This window comes from Homalodisca vitripennis, chromosome 5 (assembly GCF_021130785.1).
Source record: "Homalodisca vitripennis isolate AUS2020 chromosome 5, UT_GWSS_2.1, whole genome shotgun sequence".
Classification (NCBI taxonomy): domain Eukaryota; kingdom Metazoa; phylum Arthropoda; class Insecta; order Hemiptera; family Cicadellidae; genus Homalodisca; species Homalodisca vitripennis.
The window spans coordinates 29,465,285-29,488,485 of NC_060211.1; the positions used below are offsets into that span (position 1 = coordinate 29,465,285).

The 23,201-nt window shown below is 34.9% G+C and overlaps 1 protein-coding gene across 3 annotated transcripts in view; it reads right to left on the reverse strand.

Moving 5' to 3' along the window:
- The window catches only part of LOC124361905, a 238,310-nt gene that overhangs the window by 80,858 nt on the left and 134,251 nt on the right, over positions 1-23,201 (reverse strand). For 2 of the 3 annotated variants that reach the window (XM_046815962.1, XM_046815964.1), the window contains one exon: positions 18,181-18,215. The gene's annotated coding sequence lies outside the window, so the exon portion shown is untranslated. Of the gene's footprint in view, positions 1-18,172; positions 18,216-23,201 lie in introns of all 3 variants that reach the window. The other variant, XM_046815963.1, reaches the window with a different exon arrangement.

Sequence of the window (23,201 nt, forward strand, 5' to 3'; positions counted from 1 at the left end):
AAAAGCTCTGGAACATTTCAGACCAATTCGGCACCATAGAGATTGGAATATGATTTCAGGATTTCACATTTGAAGAGTCCAAAGCAAAAAAGATGATAGTCCATTTTTTTCAATTTTTCGTTTTCATTGGTAACACTGAGTTAATGTTGAGCAGAAGTTGTAGGTGTTGTGCTTATAACAAGAAGACTGATAGTCCACAAGATACAGACACTTTTAGATTTGTAGTACTTTACAAAAAGGGTGGTAGTCACTTGCCTTTGATACAAGAAAGATGATAGTCAACAATGCAATATATTTATGTTGTTTACACATGTGACTGTTGTGTCTGCAACATAACCTCACTTTGCCCTCTTGTGTTGGTTGAATGAATACAGTTTATGTTAGTGTTTTCCTTTTACATATTGTATTATATCTTTAAGTGTCATAATGAGTGATAGTGATGAACTTCAAATTAATGACAGTGAAGCATTTAAAACAGTTTTGTGATCCCAAATCAAGGGAATTCCATGGTAGATTTCCACAAGAACATTAAGTACTGTGGGACATTGTTCTAATAAAAAAAAACAAGATTTACGTATTAGTTAAGTGGCTGAGTAAAGGACATTCATCTTTTTTGCTGTGTGTTTTTATTGTAACTTCCTTCTTTTTTTAGCTCTGTATATTTGTTTCTAATGAATATAGAATTTTAATTCATAAAATTCAACAAGAAATTAAATGACCTTCAAACAAAAATGAGTAATTAAACATTTTTAAATATGTAAGGCAGTGAGGTGAAAGTAAAAGTCAAAATTCTCTGTTCTGAAAAATCGTCATAATGTGACTATCATCATTATTGCTTTGTGCTCTTCATTTGTTAAAGTCAAAGTTTCAATTCTTCCAATACAGTTTATTAAGTAACCACTTGGTATAAATTAATTTTCAAAACTGTTAACGTGTCTTCAACTTGACCAATGTGTAGCCGAAAATGAAATTCATTGTTGCCCCAACTCTTCTGAAACTGATAATTTTTTCCAATAAATAGACCTTCAATTTATACAGTTGTAGTTCCATGTAGCCAATTACATTATACCACCAACTTCCTTCACTGAAACAAAAGTGATAAACCTCATGTCTACTAAGTATTTCTCAGTCTCTAAACAAGCACGCAAATCCGGATTTAATCAATTACATATAATGGTCGATTAGATATAGAGGTTAGAGAATTTCAAACTTTTAATCTAAAAGCATAATAATTCAAATCAATTTAGAAACTGTCCGCACAATCTCTTGTGCATCTTATACACTCTATAATTCAAGGTTTTTACAGTTTTTAAAACCATACAAACTCACATTACTACAAATCATCAATGTAAATGCCGTCATTCCAAATAAACTCCGACCAAAAAACTGGTAAAAAAGTGTTAAATCTTGCGTAAACTAGTCGTACAATATTTATTCTTTTAAATTTACCGCGTAATACATATAAATTAACACTCAATGCCGCTGTGGATTATACAGTATGGATTAGAATGGTTAAAGCTATGGGTTACAGTGATTAGAATAGGGATGGTAAATATTATTTCAAATCTCATAATTCCTATGGTGAGTTCAAACTCGTATATAATTTAAATTAACATAAACATGCGAACATGTCAGTTACCGTCATTCATACACATGCCTGACGGATCCACATGCTGTGGATTATACAGTATGGATTAGAATGGTTAAAGCTAGGGGTTGCAGTGATTAGAATAGGGATGGTAAATATTGTTTCAAATCTCATAATTCCTATGGTGAGTTCAAACTATATAATTTAAATTAACATAAACATGCGAACATGTCAGTTACCGTCATTCATACACATGCCTGACGGATCCACATGCTGTGGATTATACAGTATGGATTAGAATGGTTAAAGCTAGAGGTTACAGTGATTAGAATAGGGATGGTAAATATTCTTTCAAATCTCATAATTCTTATGGTGAGTTCAAACTATATAATTTAAATTAACATAAACATGCGAACATGTCAGTTACCGTCATTCATACACATTCCTTAGATAACTTAGATTTTCCATGGTCATTAATTAATAAGTTCATTGGTTACTGAACATAAAGATAGCAATTAAAACCGTCTTAGAAACTATTGTTTGAGGAATGATGTAACTTTAATAGCATGGAATTGTAAAAATCTAAACTTTCAATGTATCAGGCATGTACCGAGCGGAACAAAATATATATTTTAAACATAACTTTACCTTTATAAACATGTTTTAAACACAAATAACCTTGCTTTAAAAAATCAGTGAAGTGAATAAAATGAAGCAATGCCTATGAAGCACTAGCCACGAGTTTAAGAATATTCTCAATTTTGTGTGAATAAACAAGTGCTTGACTCGAGAAGCAATTGCTCAATGAATGGAGAAGATTCCGGAAAATTCTTGAGCAATTGCTTTACATATGTACGTATTGCTTGCTTCTCAATTTTGAAGCAATTGCTTCAATCCGACACCGATGGAACACCGATTCGGGACTGTAGGAAGGCGAAAACGCCTTTGCCACAACAGTTTTGCTTAATTAATTTCATTATTCCTTGCAGGAAAGTGAATCCAGCTACCCGATCTTTCCACAATATTATTCAGAACTGAATCAATTGTCTTACATACAGTTGTTCGGTGTATGCCCATATCTTCGCCAATACCACTTTGAAATCCGGGATCACCAACAAACCTCAAAAAAACTTTCATCTTTTGTCTTGGTGATAGAGCTTTACCTCTAGTTTCTTCATTTTCGGGCAAAAACTCATGGGCTAAGAAGTTCACACTTTCACTCTCAAACCGGAGTAACTCCTTACAACGGGTAATTTCTCTTCGTTCACCATAAAATTTGCGAGCTCGCACGTGCATGAACTCGGCCATGTTGACAGTACCGCCTAAATCGAGAAATGAAGCGTGCCCTATGGCTTGCTTCATTTTTATCGAGCAATTGCTCCAAAATAATGAAGCACCACCGTTTTATTCACTTCATTTTATGTGCAATTACTTCACTCCAGGAAAACTCGAGCAACTGCTCGACTAAGAATTTGTTAGCTGTTTTATTCACTTTAAATGAAGCAATTGCTCAAATATACCCAAGTAGAAGCAATTACTTCACTTTATTCACATCACCAAATGTAATGTTTGTGCTTTCTAGATTTTATTTTAGATTGCAGATTTATTGTGTCTTCTATATTAATAGTTTCCAGTGACACCAAATTTGAACGTATAACAATGATATGTTTTCTGTATCCTTAGCAAACTTTCTGAAATGAAAATAATTTGTGTATTGATTTAATTACTGCCACACAAAGCCGAATCCTAAATATATTTATGGATGTTCACAACATTTATTTCATCCAATATATGAGCGTGTAATACAGTATAACGAAAAATACAATCATATTTCTATTTATTTAATAATTATGATGTACTATTGTCAAACGGGAAGCACATACCAAAGCATCTTATCTGTGAGCCTATTGGTCAAATAGAAGCAGCATGACACATATAAATGAAAAATCATCAACAAATAGGGACTAAACAGTGTTAAGCATTAAGACACCTACGTACACAAACACAAAACCAAACAGTCGTAAACCGAACTGGTCTTGATAAACAAAACAATGTGTTAATTCTTCCTGGATTGCGCTATCCTATTGTTGATAGTAGAAGTCCTTAACAATAGCTGGCCGTGCTGAGCACTAGTGTCGACTCTTTGGAATTTCCTCTTGAAAAGTAGTCTATGTGTCTTTTTACGATGCCGGTGTGTTGTCTGTCTGTATTTAAGTTGTCTTTGTGAAGGTTTTTGTGTGTTTGTGTATTGCTTTAATTCTTTATTAGAATTCCTGGATTGCGCTATGGTTATTGCTGGGAATATTGGTTGTGCAACTTATGAATTATCATACTCGTATTGAATACAGTAGTAATGAGACGTAGAAAGTGTTTGTTGAAAGGCAGTGTGAGTGTGCATAACTGTTGTCTTTGTGTACTTGAGATGTCTTTGTTGTTTTTGTATTGATTTAATTCTTTATTCGACTTCCTGGATAGCGCTATGAAGCCTATTGCTGGGAAGATTGATTGAACAAATGCCTAATTATCGCACTCGTGTACAGTAGTAATGAGACGTAACAAGTGTGGCTTTAAAGGCATTGTGGGTGTGCGTGCATAAGTGTTGTCTTTGTGAAGGTTTTGTGTGTTTTTGTATTGCTTTAATTCTTTATTCGGCTTCCTGGATGTTGGGAAGATTGGTTGTACAAATTTTTAATTATCATAATCGTGATAATAGGGCGTAGCAAATGTTTCTTCAAAGGCAGTTTGTGTATTTGAGCTGCCTTCGTGAAGCTTATGTGTGTTTGTGTATTGCTTTAATTGCTTGTTCGACTTCCTGGATTGCTCTAAGGCTATTGCTGAGAAAATTGGTTGAGCAAATTATTAATTATCATACACGTGTTGAGTAGTAATAAGACGTAGCGAGTGCCTCTTCAAAGGCAGTGTATGACTGCATGTGTTGTCTTTGTGTACTTGCTTTGTCTTTGTGAAGGTTTTTTGTGTTTGTGTATTGCTTTAATTCTTTATTCGACTTCCTGGATGGCGCTATGAAGCCTATTGCTGGGAAGATGATTGTGCAAATGCTTAATTATTATACTCGTGTTGAGTAGTAGTGAGACGTAGCAAGTGTCTCTTTAAAGGCAGTGTATGTGTGCAGTGCATAAGTGTTGTCTTTGTGTACTTGAGTTGTCTTTGTGAAGGTTTTGTGTGTTTGTGTGTTGCTTTAAATCTTATTCGACTTCCTTTGACCATTGCTGGGAATATTGGATGTGCAAATGCTTAATTATCGTGTAGAGTAGTAATGAGACGTAGCAAGTGTTTGTTTCGTTCCAAGACAGTATGTGTAATTGTGTTGTCTTTGTGTATTTCAGAGTCGCACTAAATCGGAGGTTTGATCACGTAACACAAACCTCCCAATAACACTTGGCTGGTATTACGCGACGCGGAACTGAGACTTTATCTTGGATACTGGGACAATAACAGTTATTGGGCACAGATAAAGCGAGCTGAGTGTCATTGACTCTCCGATAGTGAGTAGAGATCCTGCTTCGAGTGGATTATCTCTCGTATACGAGAAGGTGTTGACTTACAACACACGCAGAAATCATAATTGTCAAAAAACTAAGTTTTTCAGATTTGTTCTGGGATTTTTTTCTCCGTAGCAGCCATAGTAGTCATTCTTGCTGAGCGTCAGCGAAGCCTATCATTTGATGGACCGAAAAACCATTATTTCAGTCTGTCAATTTGTTCACGTGGTATCTCGAAAACGAATTGACCTACAGATTTGTAATTTTAAAAGAGCCTTAGGTAATAACGAGGATGATGGTGGTGCATTTCATTCCATGGGATTTGGCTGAGCGTTAGTGGTTATTTTTTATTGGTCTTATGGATAACCATGATAGCTACCAGAACACCACAGAATGAATTCATTTTTTATTATAGTACAATTCAATTATAGTACATTCATGTGTAATTTTAAGATAGTACTTAGTAATACAAAAAATCTGTATTGCTTGGAACAATTACATTATTGTATTGCATTCGTCAAAATTAGTGGTCCATATTACAAGAGTGAAAATTTTGAGCTAGACAGCTGCATAATTTTGTAATATTTACTGCACACCAGCAAAATGTTATTTTGATATCAGTAAATTTAAACTATATAACATTAAAAAATATATATATACATAATTAGTTAACAGTTGTAAATTGTGTGTGCCATAAAAAAAGACAAATACAAATTTGAATAACACTATGATTACGATTAACATATAAGATACTTCAACATGAAAAATTCAGTTTTGCAGTCAAGCCGCCATTCACGAAAAGCACCGGTGCCAAAAACTGATTTTTTATCGTCTCAGCGCGCTTCATAAACTCATCAATTGAGTAGAAATCCTTAGACACCAAAAAGAGTTTCAAACAAGCTTCGAACTAGCTGAATGCGGTGAAATTTTTAATACCCTCAAGTTGATAAATCTGACACCAGCCTACGATGGCAGCATTTCAGTCTACCGTTCTGTGGTGTTGTGTTCTGTAATTTTCCCTGCCCCTGGTCTCATAGTGATGGAAGTCTCTCGCTTGTGCCAAATCACACTTTGACCAGAAATAAATAGACCCCTCAAAGTTGCAAAGGCAAGGCAAAGTCAGTAACTAGAACTCCTTGAAGATATTCTCATACGAATATATTTGAGATCTATATCATATCTAAATTTGAGATTTTAATCTAGTTATACATGTAGCCTAATGACCCAAATAATAGACTTGAAATTTTACATGCAACCTCAGTGAAGCCCGTTACACGAATATAGTGTGGCGTACCCCTATATTGAAATAAGTGGATCAAGATGCCCTAGACTGAAGGGAATGGTGGATTAAAAACGGCCAACATATATCCCATAGTACGTTGGTTGAACTAAAGAGGGCAGTATTGTTGATACCCTAACAACCAACAATACCATCCCTCCAAACCCCAATCCCATCCCTTTCCAATTTCGTTCCTTTTCCTTTATTTAGTTCTATTACGTTCCTGGAAGCGTGTAAAGATAATTATATTTTGGGCCCTTATTTTGTTCCTTTATTTATAACAATCGTTTTGGATGTAAACAACCGTTTGGTTAAAAAAAGGGTTGCACAATATAAGAAATTATGTGATGCATCTGAATATCTAGAAAAATAACAGAGAACTAAGGACACTTCATGTGGATTTTGGCCAATATCTGGCCTGACACTACAAAGTTGATAATGTGAACAGTTGATATTAAAAATCACAATATCATTTTAAACTGGAGGTAGACATATCGCACTTTATCGTTTAGATTGTATCGTATTTTAACAAAGTAGGTTGCAACATATATTCCAATAAAAATTGCTATATTGATTTTCACCTTACATTTTTTTCATAATAAGTTTTTGTTTGCTCAAAATTCAGCACCATGACAAACGTGTATGTTTAAAGTACCAGTTTAAACAACACTACTTACAGTGCAGTATCCAAAATTTAAATACAATTTTGTTTGAAATTAAAACGAAAATTGCCATAAAATATTTTACGAACTGATACAGTTTTATAAAAATAAAAATATCAAATTAAAAATCCTGGCTTATTTCGCCAAATTACAGCTATACTTGTTTGCAGTTAGCTATCCTACGGCGAGTAAGAAAACGTTATTTCACCGAAGTAACGAAGGAAATGCGATTGTAAAAGAAGCTGCAGGTGGAACCCAGCCTGAGGTCGACCGAGGATTGCTGAGTGATTGATTGATGGAGGAACTGACAGCCGCAGGTGTGACGTCATCAATATTGAGGCAGACTGAGAGAACGTCTTTTGTCCAATATTTTCAGCCCTTAGGGACGCTTCGCTTGTTCAAGGACAAAATGAACGTACCTAGCGGAAAAATAAATAGAATATGGATGTTTAATATTATTAAAATACACTCATACGAATTAAAATGTTTCGTTGAAACGTGATGTTTAACAATATAAAATTGGAGGAATTTATTACTGGATCATGCTTTTTTAGATTACATAAATATTCTCCATTAAAGTATGCTTTTAATAACATGTTAATTATTGTTCTATATTACGGAAATTTAAGGTAAGTCCAGATGTTAAGATAAGATTTTTTCTCCGGATATTTGCCATCGTTCAGTGATACAATACAATCAGTAATGCTACGTTTCGAGATCTGCGATCTGATCTCTTTTTCAGGTGTTAGCTAAACTAATGCAAGACTGCAATATAGGTTAAAGTAAACATGTAGAACGTTGTGATACGCATAATTCAGGAACAACAGCCATATATTGTGTGTCTATTCCATGCACACTAACTCCAAAACAAGCACCTAATAAAACTAAGCACTAGTTATTAAAACTGAACTTCAGAATACAGGTCACAATAGGTCTGCACTCACCGGCCAACCAAATAGCCAACCAAAACTGAAACTTCAAACAAAGGATGTACAAGGTAAGTAAAGAAAGATTTAAAATTGGTAAGCCAATACGTTACGTGAAAATAAAATCATTTCCTCAAAACTCATACGAGGACGAAGGCCTAAAAGAAAAGTTTTTTCTCGTGAGACAAAAGAAAGAAAAGACGTCTTAAACACGCAAATAAAAACTCATCCGTTTTTATTTTAGTAGATTATTTAATACAATACTTAGAAACTGCTATTTTAGCCTTTCTATTATAATAGGAGCCCAAAGCCAATTCTAATTGCACAAAACCTGGCTATTATTGAAACCATGGAAATAATGTTTCTTATGAATGAAATCGCTCGTCAGTCATAACAGTTTTGGTGGAGGACTAAATTATAGAGCATAACAAGGGTTAACCCCTTAAGAACATAAAAATAATAGTTTTTCTCAAATAATATTTTTCCTAGCTTGCTATACTTAAAAACTGTTAGTTATATAGCCGCCAGACAACTTGATAACGAGTGTATGTCGGCATTTTTAGGATCAGCATGTAGTTAACTGACGCTGATTTAACATTTATTTACTTTTTGGAAAGTTGGTTTTAAATGTGTAAAGATGAAAACGTTCTAATATTAGATAATTGTGGTTTTTATTTTTAACTCTTTTAATACCCTCCCGTTTCGACCCCTACCAAAACTGACGATCGATTTCTTTTTTGTTCTCTTAGGACAAGAAGCTTAGGAAATTGCATCTAGTCCTATAAGGACTTTTGCGCTACTTCCAGAGTGATATTCTGGATATTCAGGATATTCTGGATGGGTAAGGTGGAGGGTAGGAGCCGCCTCGTGTCGGGTTCCATGAAGAAGAATTTAGGGGAAGTAGTATCCCCTCGGAAGAAGGAGTGACAGCTCTGAACAAGCCTCTACAGTCAAAGCAGGCAGGGGGTGGCACACCCTCATTTCTAGGCCAGCAAGAACCTTTGACTCGTAGGGACGAACCGCACCAACCCTAACAGTCATCTCCCGCAGTAGACTAGACCTACCGAATTTCCCTTGCATCCCAAAATCTCAACATTTACGGTTAGTGATGTGCCGCTCCTGGACACTCATAAGGTTGCCTAGATTTACGTGACACGTCGGATTTTGTTGGACCCAGTGTACATTCATCTGGAAGGTATAAACCAGCCAGAAGTGAACCCTCCTGGGGGAGTCTATTTCTTGATAAGGGAATTTCCCATCGATTTAAAGAAAAATTAGGTTTATACTTATAAGATGTATACAAAAATTAATTTTAAATAATTGGATCCATTCCTTACACTTATATTGTATGCTAAAAATATTATACAGTTCAAATTCCATTCGTATTAATGAACAGGATTTTAAGTGTGAAATATAATTGTATACTCGTTAATTTATTGTATGTAAATTATTATTTAAAAATTATTGGATATTTAATATTGCGTTAGTTCATTTGCAGTACGAGAAGTTACGTTCGGCGTTATTTTTCCATCTTTGAAAATTGTTATTTAGTTTTTCAGAATAAGACTACTTTTCATTGAAATATTATGTAACTTACAAGCCATGTATAAAGTAAATATACATGGTATATATTTCTATTGCTATAGATAGATGATTTAGAGTACAGTATGCCTGCGAAACTAGGATTATTAATCATCCAATAAAACGGTTTGCATGAGAGATCGATTATTCGATATGCCAGAGGACGTTCACCATGAATAAAACACTCATTCGTAAATGACGTTGGCTTAAAAGCCTTGGCTTTTGAGAGCAGTTCACAGCCTCAGCTGTGATTCGACAGCTGATTTGGTTCATTTTAAAGCCCCGCTCTTTTAAGCCCACGCCATTTATGAACGCTTTATGCTTAATGGTACACCGCTTGCGATGGCTATTATACTGAGTACCTCGTAATCCCGGATCAGTAGACATACTGAAGAGTCAGTTTGGGGCCATATTTCTTCATTTTCCCAACATTTATTTCGTTCACTGCTATTTTGTTATGTTATGCCCAAGCGTAAACAAAAAAGTTTGGGTTCATGAATGTAGTCAATTCATTTAGTTTAAAACAGCATAGCGCATTAAAGTTTTCACTTATTTGCACAAATTGGTAGTAATTACTGAATTAAATTTTAAGTTTAGCTCCAGTTCACCTTCCTTTTATTGCAGCTTCTGGTATCTGATGCTGTCTCAGACCTGACTCCTGGAATCTCGAGTCATGTTCGTCTGAAGAGATCCGAAGAAAGTCGCCGACGAAGAAGCTCAAACCCAAACATTTACATCGTTGCGACATCAGAGACACCAATAAATAGGTGAAGCGGTAGTCTCATCGTCTCATCAGGTACATATTGGTGCAGGTACAGGAAGGAGAACTCAAAATTGAATTGAATCAACTCTTCCTACCATAGCTACGTTATGTGTAGAATTACTGAAAGTTTTAAAGGCGAATAACTTCTAAAGTGGGTACTTTTGCGGTTTTAAAGTGAACTAAATTACAAAACCGATATTGGTTTCAATAATTAATCTATAACTAAACACTGTACTCGAACGCAAAAGAACACAACTGGTTTGCTATGCTGTGTTAATTTTATCTAAACTAATCGCTTTACATAATATTATTAGGTGTCTGTGGTGGAACGACCTTGTGTTGCACGCCTTAAAACAAAGTTAAACATAAAAAGTTATTATGAGCCCCTATGTTTGTCGTAGAATCATGTGTCTTCAATGAGATGTTTAATTTTGAAGATTAATCATATCTTTACGTATCCAAAATCGTTTGAATCTTCACATCACGTATATATGGTGGGGAGTTTTGCTTTAATGTAAAAATTCAAGCTCCATTTCCGCTTAGGTAACCAAACTTAGATTCTTTGTAGCATAGGTATCTCTGATGTCGGAGCGATGCAAGCAAAGTATTCGTTGCCAATCGTTTATGGATCTCTCCAGACAGACAAGAACTCCTATATTCTCAGATTTCAGGCGCTGCACGTTGAGAGGGAAATAGAACTTTACTCAATATTCGTATTTTAATCATGCCATTTAAGTAAAATACTGTTTTAAATATTAACGATGATTTAAAAAAATAATCAATATAGATCCAGATTGTTCTAAAAATGTTCTTGGGTGCGTAGCCCCTTTAAAATAAGACACTCCCCCCCCCAACAATTCTAGAACCAAAGATAGACGTAGAAGTGTTTGAAATTCAACACTGTTCTCATAAAGCTAAAATCAAGTGCAGCCCGTTTATTACAATCGTGTAAAATCACAACCATTACCTTTAAGAAGGTTTTGAAAATCCTGTGTTGTTTTAGGATCCGTTATTCTTTCGCTGCAATATAGTGAGGAAGCGTTTAAAGCTGAAATATTGTTTGAGCTAACCTGGAATTGTTTTATGTAGTTTGAGGCAGACCACCAATCCACGATGAATAGCAGCTCAACCAAGAAACCCGCCTTCTTCGTTTGACCGAAACCCACATATTTCGACGCCAAAGAATTCAGAAAAATATTATTTTACTTTCAAAAATACCCCAAAAAGACACTCTATGTGGGCAGAGGACAGTTTTGAAGGATTTCGAACTGTAATTTAGGTCGATTCGTACATCATTTAACACCTCTTTATTCACTGATCATTTTGAAAAAAGTTTGAAGTATTCATTCTTGTATACAAACCGTCGAAAAGTCAGTACTGTTTCAACGTATGCTTTTTTAAATTTCAGTAAGTTAAAAATTTTAAATAATCCAAATTTTTATCCCACGTTACCAAATAAGTATTCCCTCCAAATATGTTACAGTTTTCACTTTACAAAACACTTGGTTCCAATCTAAAAATATTTTAATATAGGATTTTTAAAGCTCGTAAATTCCAAAAATTTTAAAGATTAGGTTCTGATTTCCATTACACCTATCAATAACTCTCTTAAGAACTAAGAAAAATTTAATTATATTTTAGCTTTATTAAAGCAAAAATTATAAATAAATAAAAATAAATAAATGAAATAATAAATTTACTTTACAAAATTTGACAACTTATGTAGAACAAACATGAATCATCTTACTCAACTGTTGCGTTCCTCGATGTTTTACCCCTATATATATATATATATATATATATATATATATATATATATATATATATATATGTATGTATGGACACAAAGTTCTTAAAATGTTTATTTAAATAATTCATACTTTGCAGATAGCATTTTCAGATCCAAACTGAGAAACTATTGTAATTAATTTGTTCCGAAACGTGAAAACACGTATTTCACTAAAACAACTTTTCTAGGATTTCGAATGTTTAACCGTATTCTGCATTATATAAAAGCTAATTTCACAACAGTTCATTCCTTTCGTAAAATTCTAAGAAGATGGTTGTTTAGCGTCGATGATATTGAAAATTTAATGTTTAATATACAGGTTTATAAAGTTTTCTAAGTAATAATTCATGTCCGTTATATTATTATGCATGCATAGTTACTTTTTAAAATCATATGCAAGTTCTGCGCTATTCTGTATCCGTATTGGTAATTAATATTTCAATTCTAATTGCAAAGCATTTTAGTCTATTTCTTGCAGTTGCTTTGTTTTGTTTTTTAAACAATGAACCACTCTTCTTTCGCTGTTTCAGGTGGATTTTATATTATCAATAGCATTTCTATTTCATTTGATGGAGCTTAATGAAACTATTACAATATTTTCATTTCATGTTTATTGTATACTCTCTACTAAAATTGGCATTATTGTTTTAACTTAATTTACTTTTGCTACTCAACATTACTTATATAGTGATGTGAGAATCCTCCGAAGGGGCTTGCCTTGGAGGAATTCTGCTTAGCCTCTTTCAATATAGAATAGTGTTCTGTTAAAAAAAATGTTATATTTTTTTTATAGATTTAATATACGTCATACATTGTACATGGTCTTTATCTTATTTATTTGTAGCATATCCTTTTTAAGAGATAAATCATTTATATTATTTAATGTTTTTAATCATACTGTAACAAGAGCAACAATGTTTCGCAAGGAACTATATCGAATCACATAGTACCATCTAAATCGTCAAGCAATTATTACTCAACAGGGCATCCCAGCTCCATTACTTGCCCTTCGGATATAATTATAACGGATCCATTGCTCTACAGAGGCTGTGATTGGTTTAACTACTGCATCATCCCTTCAATACGTACAGCAGACAGTAAACTACATCCAATATGTTATTAGCAATTATCATATTAATTTATAAAACAATTTTATAACTGCTTTGCATCGTAATTTATTACAGTAATACAATTCAGCCATGTAGACCTTTTAAATGCTAATGTGCAGCATATTCAAACACATGAATATTGTGTATATTGTGTCGTGATATTCAATAACATGTTAAGTTATTGATGAGTTGTTTTTATACGCTTAGGTGTTTACCATCCGCCTCAAAATAGAATGCAATGATCTGCAAAGTCTTCTGTTGACTTTGCAGACAATAAAAAGTATGTCCGCAAAGTCATGTCACACTTTTAAATAACTTTACTTACAAAAGTATATACAGCAGAAGCATGAGACTACCATAGGATTAAAGAGTACAGTTTTGCGTCAGTTTATCTGAGTTTAACATGAGCACCATTAATCACCCTGCAGACGTCCAAGAGAACTTTGATCTCCCATATTTTGATCAGGATTTCCGGGGTAATTGAATCAATCGCAGTTCTGATTCGTTGCTTTAAGTTTTCAATATACGAAATTTATGACGATGCGCATTTCCACGTAAGTGATAGATGTCCCAATTCGGTTTACAAAATGTGATTCAAGTTCATTTTCATACAGAATAACGACAGTAAATTCATACCTTTTTCAATTTTTCATTTGAATTCAAACCATGCATTACCTAGGGTTTGCAACGATTGAATTTTAGTTCTTTCCAAAACTTTATGAACACTGAAAGACATTTAACTGTCCACGATCCGCATACTTTTTTATCTTCTTACAAAACTGTCTTAAACTTTTCCGGAGGCTTCATCTCCTTTGTTTCATCTACCCGTGTGTTGTCCAATAAGCGGCAAGTTTCCTTAAACGTCTTATCCCATCGATAAATAAAGGCGGATTCTCTCTCGCTGCACTGAAATCACAGAAAAAGATATGCTTGCCACAAAATACTCACAAATTTTCTTTGCAGAGTTGCCATGATGACTGTTTCGTAAAAGCGTTAGCCACAGATGATAACAATAGGTAACTCAAACTAACTAAAACAAAAATTCATAAATACAAGTTTTAAATTACATTCGTGTATAGACCTGTGAGCAATATAGATTAGCTATAATCAATTAATAGTCACTATTTATACGCGAGCTGTTCGATCGAGAGCGGGGAATTGTCACTACCCCAGATAGAATACCAATTGAGAAACAGCATTATGAGGTCAGACTAAACCAGCCAAGTCCTGCAGTCACTGGATGTACGCGATATTTTCGACCGAAAGCGGGGGAATTGTAACTACTCCGGATAGAATACTAATTGGGAAACAAAATGATGAGGTCAGTCGAAACCAGCCATATCATGCAGTCACTGGGTGTACGCGATATTTTCGACCGAAAGCGGGGGAATTGTAACTACTCCGGATAGAATACTAATTGGGAAACAACATTATGAGGTCAGTCGAAACCAGCCATATCATGCAGTCACTGGGTGTACGCGAGCTGTTCGATCGAGTGTGAGGGAATTGTCACTACCCCAAATAGAATACTAATTGGGAAACAACATTATGAGGTCAGACGAAACCAGCCATGTCTTGCAGTCACTGGGTGTACGCGAGCTGTTCGACCGAGAGCGGGAGAATTGTCACTACCCCAGACAGAATACTAATTGGGAAACAACATTATGAGGTCAGACGAAACCAGCCACGTCCTGCAGTCACTGGGTGTACGCGAGCTGTTCGACTGAGAGCGGGAGAATTGTCACTACCCCAGACAGAATACTAATTGGGAAACAACATTATGAGGTCAGACGAAACCAGCCACGTCTTGCAGTCACTGGGTGTACGCGAGCTGTTCGACCGAGAGCGGGAGAATTGTCACTACCCCAGACAGAATACTAATTGGGAAACAACATTATGAGGTCAGACGAAACCAGCCACGTCTTGCAGTCACTGGGTGTACGCGAGCTGTTCGACCGAGAGCGGGAGAATTGTCACTACCCCAGACAGAATACTAATTGGGAAACAACATTATGAGGTCAGACGAAACCAGCCACGTCTTGCAGTCACTGGGTGTACGCGAGCTGTTCGACCGAGAGCGGGAGAATTGTCACTACCCCAGACAGAATACTAATTGGGAAACAACATTATGAGGTCAGACGAAACCAGCCACGTCTTGCAGTCACTGGGTGTACGCGAGCTGTTCGGCCGAGAGCGGGAGAATTGTCACTACCCCATACAGAATACTAATTGGGAAACAACATTATGAGGTCAGACGAAACCAGCCACGTCTTGCAGTCACTGGGTTTACGCGAGCTGTTCGGCCGAGAGCGGGAGAATTGTCACTACCCCATACAGAATACTAATTGGGAAACAACATTATGAGGTCAGACGAAACCAGCCACGTCCTTCAGTCACTGGGTGTACGCGAGCTGTTCGACCGAGAGCGGGAGAATTGTCACTACCCCAGACAGAATACTAATTGGGAAACAACATTATGAGGTCAGACGAAACCAGCCAAGTCCTGCAGTCACTGGGTGTACGCGATATATTCGACCGAAAGCGGGGGAATTGTAACTACTCCGGATAGAATACTAATTGGGAAACAACATTATGAGGTCAGTCGAAACCAGCCATATCATGCAGTCACTGGGTGTACGCGAGCTGTTCGATCGAGAGTGAGGGAATTGTCACTACCCCAAATAGAATACTAATTGGGAAACAACATTATGAGGTTAGACAAAACCAGCCACGTCCTGCAGTCACTGGGTGTACGCGAGCTGTTCGACCGAGAGCGGGAGAATTGTCACTACCCCAGACAGAATACTAATTGGGAAACAACATTATGAGGTCAGACGAAACCAGCCACGTCATGCAGTCACTGGGTGTACGCGAGCTGTTCGACTGAGAGCGGGGGAATTGTCACTACCCCAGACAGAATACTAATTGGGAAACAACATTATGAGGTCAGACGAAACCAGCCACGTCCTGCAGTCACTGGGTGTACGCGATCTGTTCGACTGAGAGCGGGAGAATTGTCACTACCCCAGACAGAATACTAATTGGGAAACAACATTATGAGGTCAGACGAAACCAGCCACGTCCTGCAGTCACTGGGTGTACGCGATCTGTTCGACCGAGAGCGGGGGAATTGTCACTACCCCAGACAGAATACTAATTGGGAAACAACATTATGAGGTCAGACGAAACCAGCCACGTCATGCAGTCACTGGGTGTACGCGAGCTGTTCGACTGAGAGCGGGGGAATTGTCACTACCCCAGATAGAATACTAATTGGGCTGGTATTGTAGCCGGGCTGAAGCACCTGGGACCTGTTGCGCATAATGATGCGGCAATTACCTGACCGTGTTAGTAACATTTTGACGCATGGCTGTACTATAATGTGTGGCAAAGTTAATTGTAAAACGATTAACTTTTTATAGTTTAAAGAATCACTTGCTTTAGATGACTTATTTAACGATAAAAACGGATTATAATGTAAAGTTTCACCGTGAATTGTGACACGTGGATAGAAACGTTTTAAAATACGGTTTACGACTTTTGTAAGGACAGGAACGGATACAGATGATGGAACACGGAATATGAAATATGGATTACGGAATTGACTAGATTTACTAACCGTTGCTGCCATGACCTGGAATCAATGTCGACAATGACTCGGAATACGTTTATTGTTGAGGGAACTCAAAATATAGTTTTCACTGTGGGTGAAGGGTGAATGGTAATTCCACAAAGTAGTAAGTATTTCGATGACGTAGGGGTCATTTCTGGACACAGCGTTCTTGGATCTGTCAATTGACAGGAATTTGAATTATTTCTCAAATATAAATGGAGCACGGAAGATGTGTTCTGGAATGTTTCTACTGCAGAAACTTCTGTTCTTCTAACAGGATACTATGCTCTGGTTTTCCCATACTTGACGTACGCTGTGGCAATCTGGGGATTAGAAAGAACTAATTTTAAGAGTATTTTTATCTTACAAAAGAAGGCATTGCGGATTTTAGGTGGAATTCGTTTAAGAGAGTCTTGCATACCTATTTTTAAGAAATTTAAAATCCTTACTGTCCCTTTCTATCTACATATTTTACACATTAACTTTTTTAAACGGAACCATAGTATTGTTCATTATCTTGTCCCACAATCTAAATACAGTCTTAGAAACATCCTTTTCGACACTACTCCTTTTTTTAACACTTATCACACTTAACACACTTATTATAATGCTGTAGTATTATTCTACGTCCAATCTTACTTTTAGGAATAGAATTACAGTACATCTAGATAGTTTTAAAAGGAAGCTTAAGATTTTTTTATCAGATAAACTTTTTTTATTCAGTACAGCACTATGCCATGTACCATGTTAGATATTAATGAATGCAATATTATGTTTTAATGGTTATTGTGACGCAGGCCAATCCATGCATTTATAGTTCATGGCAATAAAGAATATTTGACTTTGAAGTATTAAAGTATCCAAACACGGTTTTCGTGGAATTCATTAAAATCTTATATAGTAGTTAGTGGTGATCATTAGTCTCGGCCATTTTAGATTTATGCCCATAATACTGTAAAGCACCCATCTACATTTCGTATATGAATATAATTTCTGAAAATAATAAAAACATTGCCTATATTGATCTTGAACATATATAAACTGAAATATGTTACAGTAATATATTCCCTAATTAGAGATGCTTCGTAAAGACATTCCATTTTTTATATTTAAAGGGGTGTGTATTAGGGTTCATGATAAGTTGTTAGAAGAGAGAGTCCAAAATGTTCAGAAATATGTAACTTATTCTATAATTGTTTGATATAATTCATCGCTGTGCAAGCTTGAATTAAGATCCTATCACACCACCATGAAAAATGCGTTTAAATTAAATATGTTATATAAGTTAGGACTTAAAGTACAGCTATACTGTTCAAAACAAACCTTTTAAGTAAAATTAATTATGTTACTAAAACATACCACCTCACCTTTAAGTCGGGTTTTCCTTTTGCCTTGTTGAAATCTGTAACAGATAAAACATATTTTATTAAACGAGCTATTTTTAACCTAAAACTCCAACCAAAAATACGAATAATTGCAAGATTTGCTAAAAAATACAGTTTTGTTCTTGAAATGACAATTTTTTCTGCTCCTATATTTAAATCTTTCCCAATAGATATAAAGCAATCTAGTAGTAGTTTGATTAGTTGATGTGTTCGTGTTAAATCATGCTCGTTGTTTTCATGTCAATAATTCTTTTTAGTTTTAGAAATCATAAATTTTAAGAAAAATATATTAATTACAGAATTATTTTTATGATTAGTAATTTCCAACTAGTTCTTGAAAATTAGATTGTCTCTAAACACCACCACAAGAATCCAATTACGACACGAAATTACGCCTAGCATGTCATGTGGATTCATGAAAATGATTTTAAGATTGGAAAAGTACTTAGGATACAGAGTGAACCATTAATGATACTCTATAAGGACGATAAAGTCCCCAAATTTCCCTCAGCAATTGGACTTGCTTGATCACCAGTTAAATTTTCTTAATATCCTTATTTTATCAACCTGATACAAATTTATTTAGAAAATTTTAAAAACCAATTATAAGGGCTAGGCGAATCAGAAGTGACGGTTTTGTGTTAACTTTTAAGTAGAGAGTGAGCTAGGGTGTGGCTATTCTATAAATCCACGTCTAATATCACGCCCAGATCTGCTGGTTCAAAATTCACTGCACACAACTGCTATCTTGTTCGAGTTTCCTGCATCTGACGTGTTTATATTTTTAATAAGAAAGCTAGAATATGAAATAATCTTGTAATGTAATACATTTTACAATAGTGTTTATTTGTTCGTTAACGAAATTAAAATACAAAAATTCACCGACCATAACTAATTGGTTTTTATCTTGGAAATTTTAATCTTTGAGCTAGTGACCTTTTTAGGTGCTAGTTACAAAAGTTTTCTCTTTGACATTCAGCACCTAAACAAAATGTTAACGCTAAAGAAGCTAAATTGTAATATTTTACAAATAACTTAATTCCTGATCAATCAATCTTAAAAGTGATATTTTTTTCTGAGGATTACTTGATATTCTACGATAAAGAAACTAAGTGTATCATTGTTTCGAAACATTCAACCTTTCATTACAGTGTCACACGATTTCGTGTGAATGAAACAAAAAATATATGCAAAACGATAAAACGTTTACGATGCAGTCTAGACTCACAGATGTATTTCAATCTATTGATTTATCAGTGTGGACTAACCTAAAATATCAAACTTCAAAGTTGACAGAAATTCCAGATCCGATATGAAAAATTTCTGCTTAACAAAACTGCGTTATCGTCAATTTCAAAAGCCTAAACGTTCTTTCAATCAGTTCACTCATCAATACATCTGAGGTTTAAGAATTGTAGACATAACATTTTATACTTGCGTAATTTACTCTCTTTGACTATACCCATTGAAAAAGTGTTTTCCTGAAAATACGGCTTATCTTAATTAAATTTCGTTTACTGCAGAAAATACAAATTTGCTACCGAAAAACAATTTCAAATAAAACCCATAGTTATTTATTGCTAACTTAATTCCAAAGTATACTATGGAACTTTTTAGAAACCAATCCTCTACATTTGTGTGAAGGAAATTTTCTTCATAGCACAAAAATACTGCTCGGTACTGGCAAACTATGAAATTAGTGATGTTTTCTATGAAATTAAGGGCACACTGTGAAATTAATAATATTATTTTCTCAAGCCGGTTTGAGTTAAAAGCCCTTTAAGGTGTGCGGCTTATATGGATGGGGCTGTGAGAGCAAGGAACCAGAAGGGAAATAACATCCTCTGCTGAAAGCTTTCATCGCCAACATCCCCAGGTGTTTTAGGTGGAAACGAGCCACTGCGTAATTCGCGGAATATGTTAAACATTATATTTACATAAATAAGTTTATTTTATCCGGGATAAATATACATGATTCCATTAAAATAATTAGTAAGACTAAGTAAATATGTATAAGATAACATTATTTTCATTTATCTCAAGGAACGAATTCCACTTATGAAGGTATTATTGGCAGTTCTCAAATACGAACAATTTTGGACATTTGAAATTCCGGTTTGTAAAATTTATCCATAATTTTTTTGCAATCGTTTCGAAATGTATTGTTGGTTTGGCATATAATTTTAATGGATAATGTCAAATTTTGAACAGTTTTACGCCCTTATTTATAAAAATCTGTTAAAATAAAATTTAAATATTATATAGTATTTTTAAACACTAAACAGTATTTAGTAAAACAAGAAAAATGTTGTAGGAAATACTTAAAAAACATCTTGAGGTTTTCTTGATAGTTACACCACACATCACTGTGTGGAACGAAGGATAATTTTATAGAAGTACAAAATGTATATAAATTTGTTTCGCTGCAACTTTTTTTAAGTTTGTGATTGAGGCGATAGTTACTAAATTAAATTTCTTGTATGCTATAAAGCAAGAAACTTATTTAGAGTAATTTATTACAAATTGGAAAACGATTTATGAAATGTCACACACTTCAGCAATTTCTAAGTTAAATAAAGAAAAAAACAAATATTACTTTTAAAGTTCTTCAAAAAGTAGATAAACAAACAAATTTTTACTAAAAGCACAGCGACTAGTAGTTTTTAATAATTATGATGTAAATAATACACATAAAAATGTCATAATTTCATACGTATATATCTTTTTTTGATATAAAACCAGAAATTATTCCATCGAAAGACAGATAAATTTTGTTTAGCAACAATAATTCTACATACTCCAGGTCTCATTTAAACTTTACAAATTTCATATATCACGTATCATTTGAGTATTGCATAGTATATTATGGTCTGGATAGTAGATATGGGTACAGTCAGATTAAAATTATGCGCTTTAGTATAAAATATCGATTATATAATATATTCGATAAAATTTCGACTATGTAATATATTTGATACCATATCGGTTATACAATATATTTGATAAAATATTGATTATATAATTTATTCAATATATAATATATTATTTTTAGGTTGAGTGGTAGAGAGGGCTAAATAGCCCTAACTCCGCCTCTTGAATAAAGGCATATTTCATTCCATTTATATTCGATAACTTATCGATTATATAATATATTCGATAACTTATCGATTACATGAAATATTCGATAAAATATCAATTACATATGTTCTGAGCCGGGGCTCAGTTTGGACATTTATTTTTGTCTTTTATTTTGCCCACCTCGGCCACTCTTGTCAGTCGGTGGGGGAGTCACTCCGTCAGAGTATTGATTTTCTGCCTGGTTGAGGTCAGCTGGTTGACCTTGACTAGTTTACCGACCAGCTGTTCACCGGCACCGGCACTGGCTCTGGCTACTGTTCGGAGCGGTCAGACACGTTCGGAGAAGCTTACTGTGTTCTGGCTGTTCTCTGTTCTTCCCGTTTCTCCATGGCTGGCTAATTCACCGACTTTCGGCAGGGTCCCCGTGAGTGCCGTCAGCGGGACTGGTTGCGGCGAGTCTGCCCGAACAACTAAAAAAATGGAATGCCCGCGCCCTGCCAGCGCTATTGGACCGGCATCCAACCGGAGTGTAGTGCTCCCATTCATTTCTTCTGGAACAAGGTTGGATTAAAAATGTGTTTTTTTTTTTACTTCTTATACTGAACTTGCGAGGACTGGGGTGCAGGGAGCGCTGCCAGATGTTAGATCTGGAGGAGGGCCAGTACCTAGCCAGTATTTATTTAGTTAGTTACATGACCTGAAGGGGAGGATTTCACCTTTAATTCGGATTCGTGGAGGCAACTAAGCCCCCGCCTCCTTCGAAAATTGGCTTTAAATATATTTTTTTTTAATTTCGGCTACAAACTTGAAACAAAATTACTTTTCAAAAATAGTGGGCCTAGAAATTCTACAACCTTTTTTCCTCCCCTCAGTTCATAAAAATTACCAGTTAAAATTTTGCTACTGCCGTACCTGATATATGTTATTTATAGACCAAATTTCTATTTATTGTGTTATTATTATATTATTTATTTATTATGTTATTGTCATTATTGGAATTATATTTATTGTTGTTATTTAGTTTTTAAGTTACGCGGTGCACCGTGGTGCTGCATAATTGTATTTTGCATGGAAATGTTTGCCACCTACTAATTATATTTCTTGTACTCGAAATCTTGTCTCGTTTTTGTCTCTTCCCACTAGTGGCATGTGATTGTTTTTTTTTATGATTTGCTCCGAGTTTGGGAGGGACACGCTTCCGAGGCCTCCTGTATTTTTCACTAACTCGGAACAGTTCGATAAAATATCGATTACATATGTTCGATAAAATATTGATTATATATATATATATATATATATATATATCTAAAAAATATAAATTATATAATATGTTCCATAAAATATCGATTATATAATACGTTCGATGAAATATCAATTATATGTTCGATATAATAAGTTGTGGTATATCGATATTACTACTTATTATATCTAACGCCCCTTAAAGGCAATTGGCTACACTGAGTGTTCAGTGTTTGTTGATAATTTACTATTAAAATAATTCACTTTAGGCTTCAAAACTACACACAATATACTCTCTGCTTACTCACTTATTATCTGTCCAGACAGCCTCTCGTATAGTCTATGAAAAAGAAACTAAAAAAACAAAGGAACTACTTCATTGCAGTCCAGAGTATATTTAAATATGACCTATAATAAGTTGAATTAACTCATATAAGCAGCTTAATGCTTGGATTATGTACGTGACGTAACAAAGCCGCATATTAAGCAGTGTCACATTAAATCTAATCTAGTTGTTCCGATGTAATCGCGCAGTGTTCAAAGGAATAAAGCGCATTTGCATTGCAATCAACCTCGGCAATACATAACCACAAACGCGTTCACACGAACACACTCAAGCAATAAGAGCAGTTCCCTTCTGATCCGGTATATTTATTGTACGGTTTTCTTGGAATTGATACTTAGTA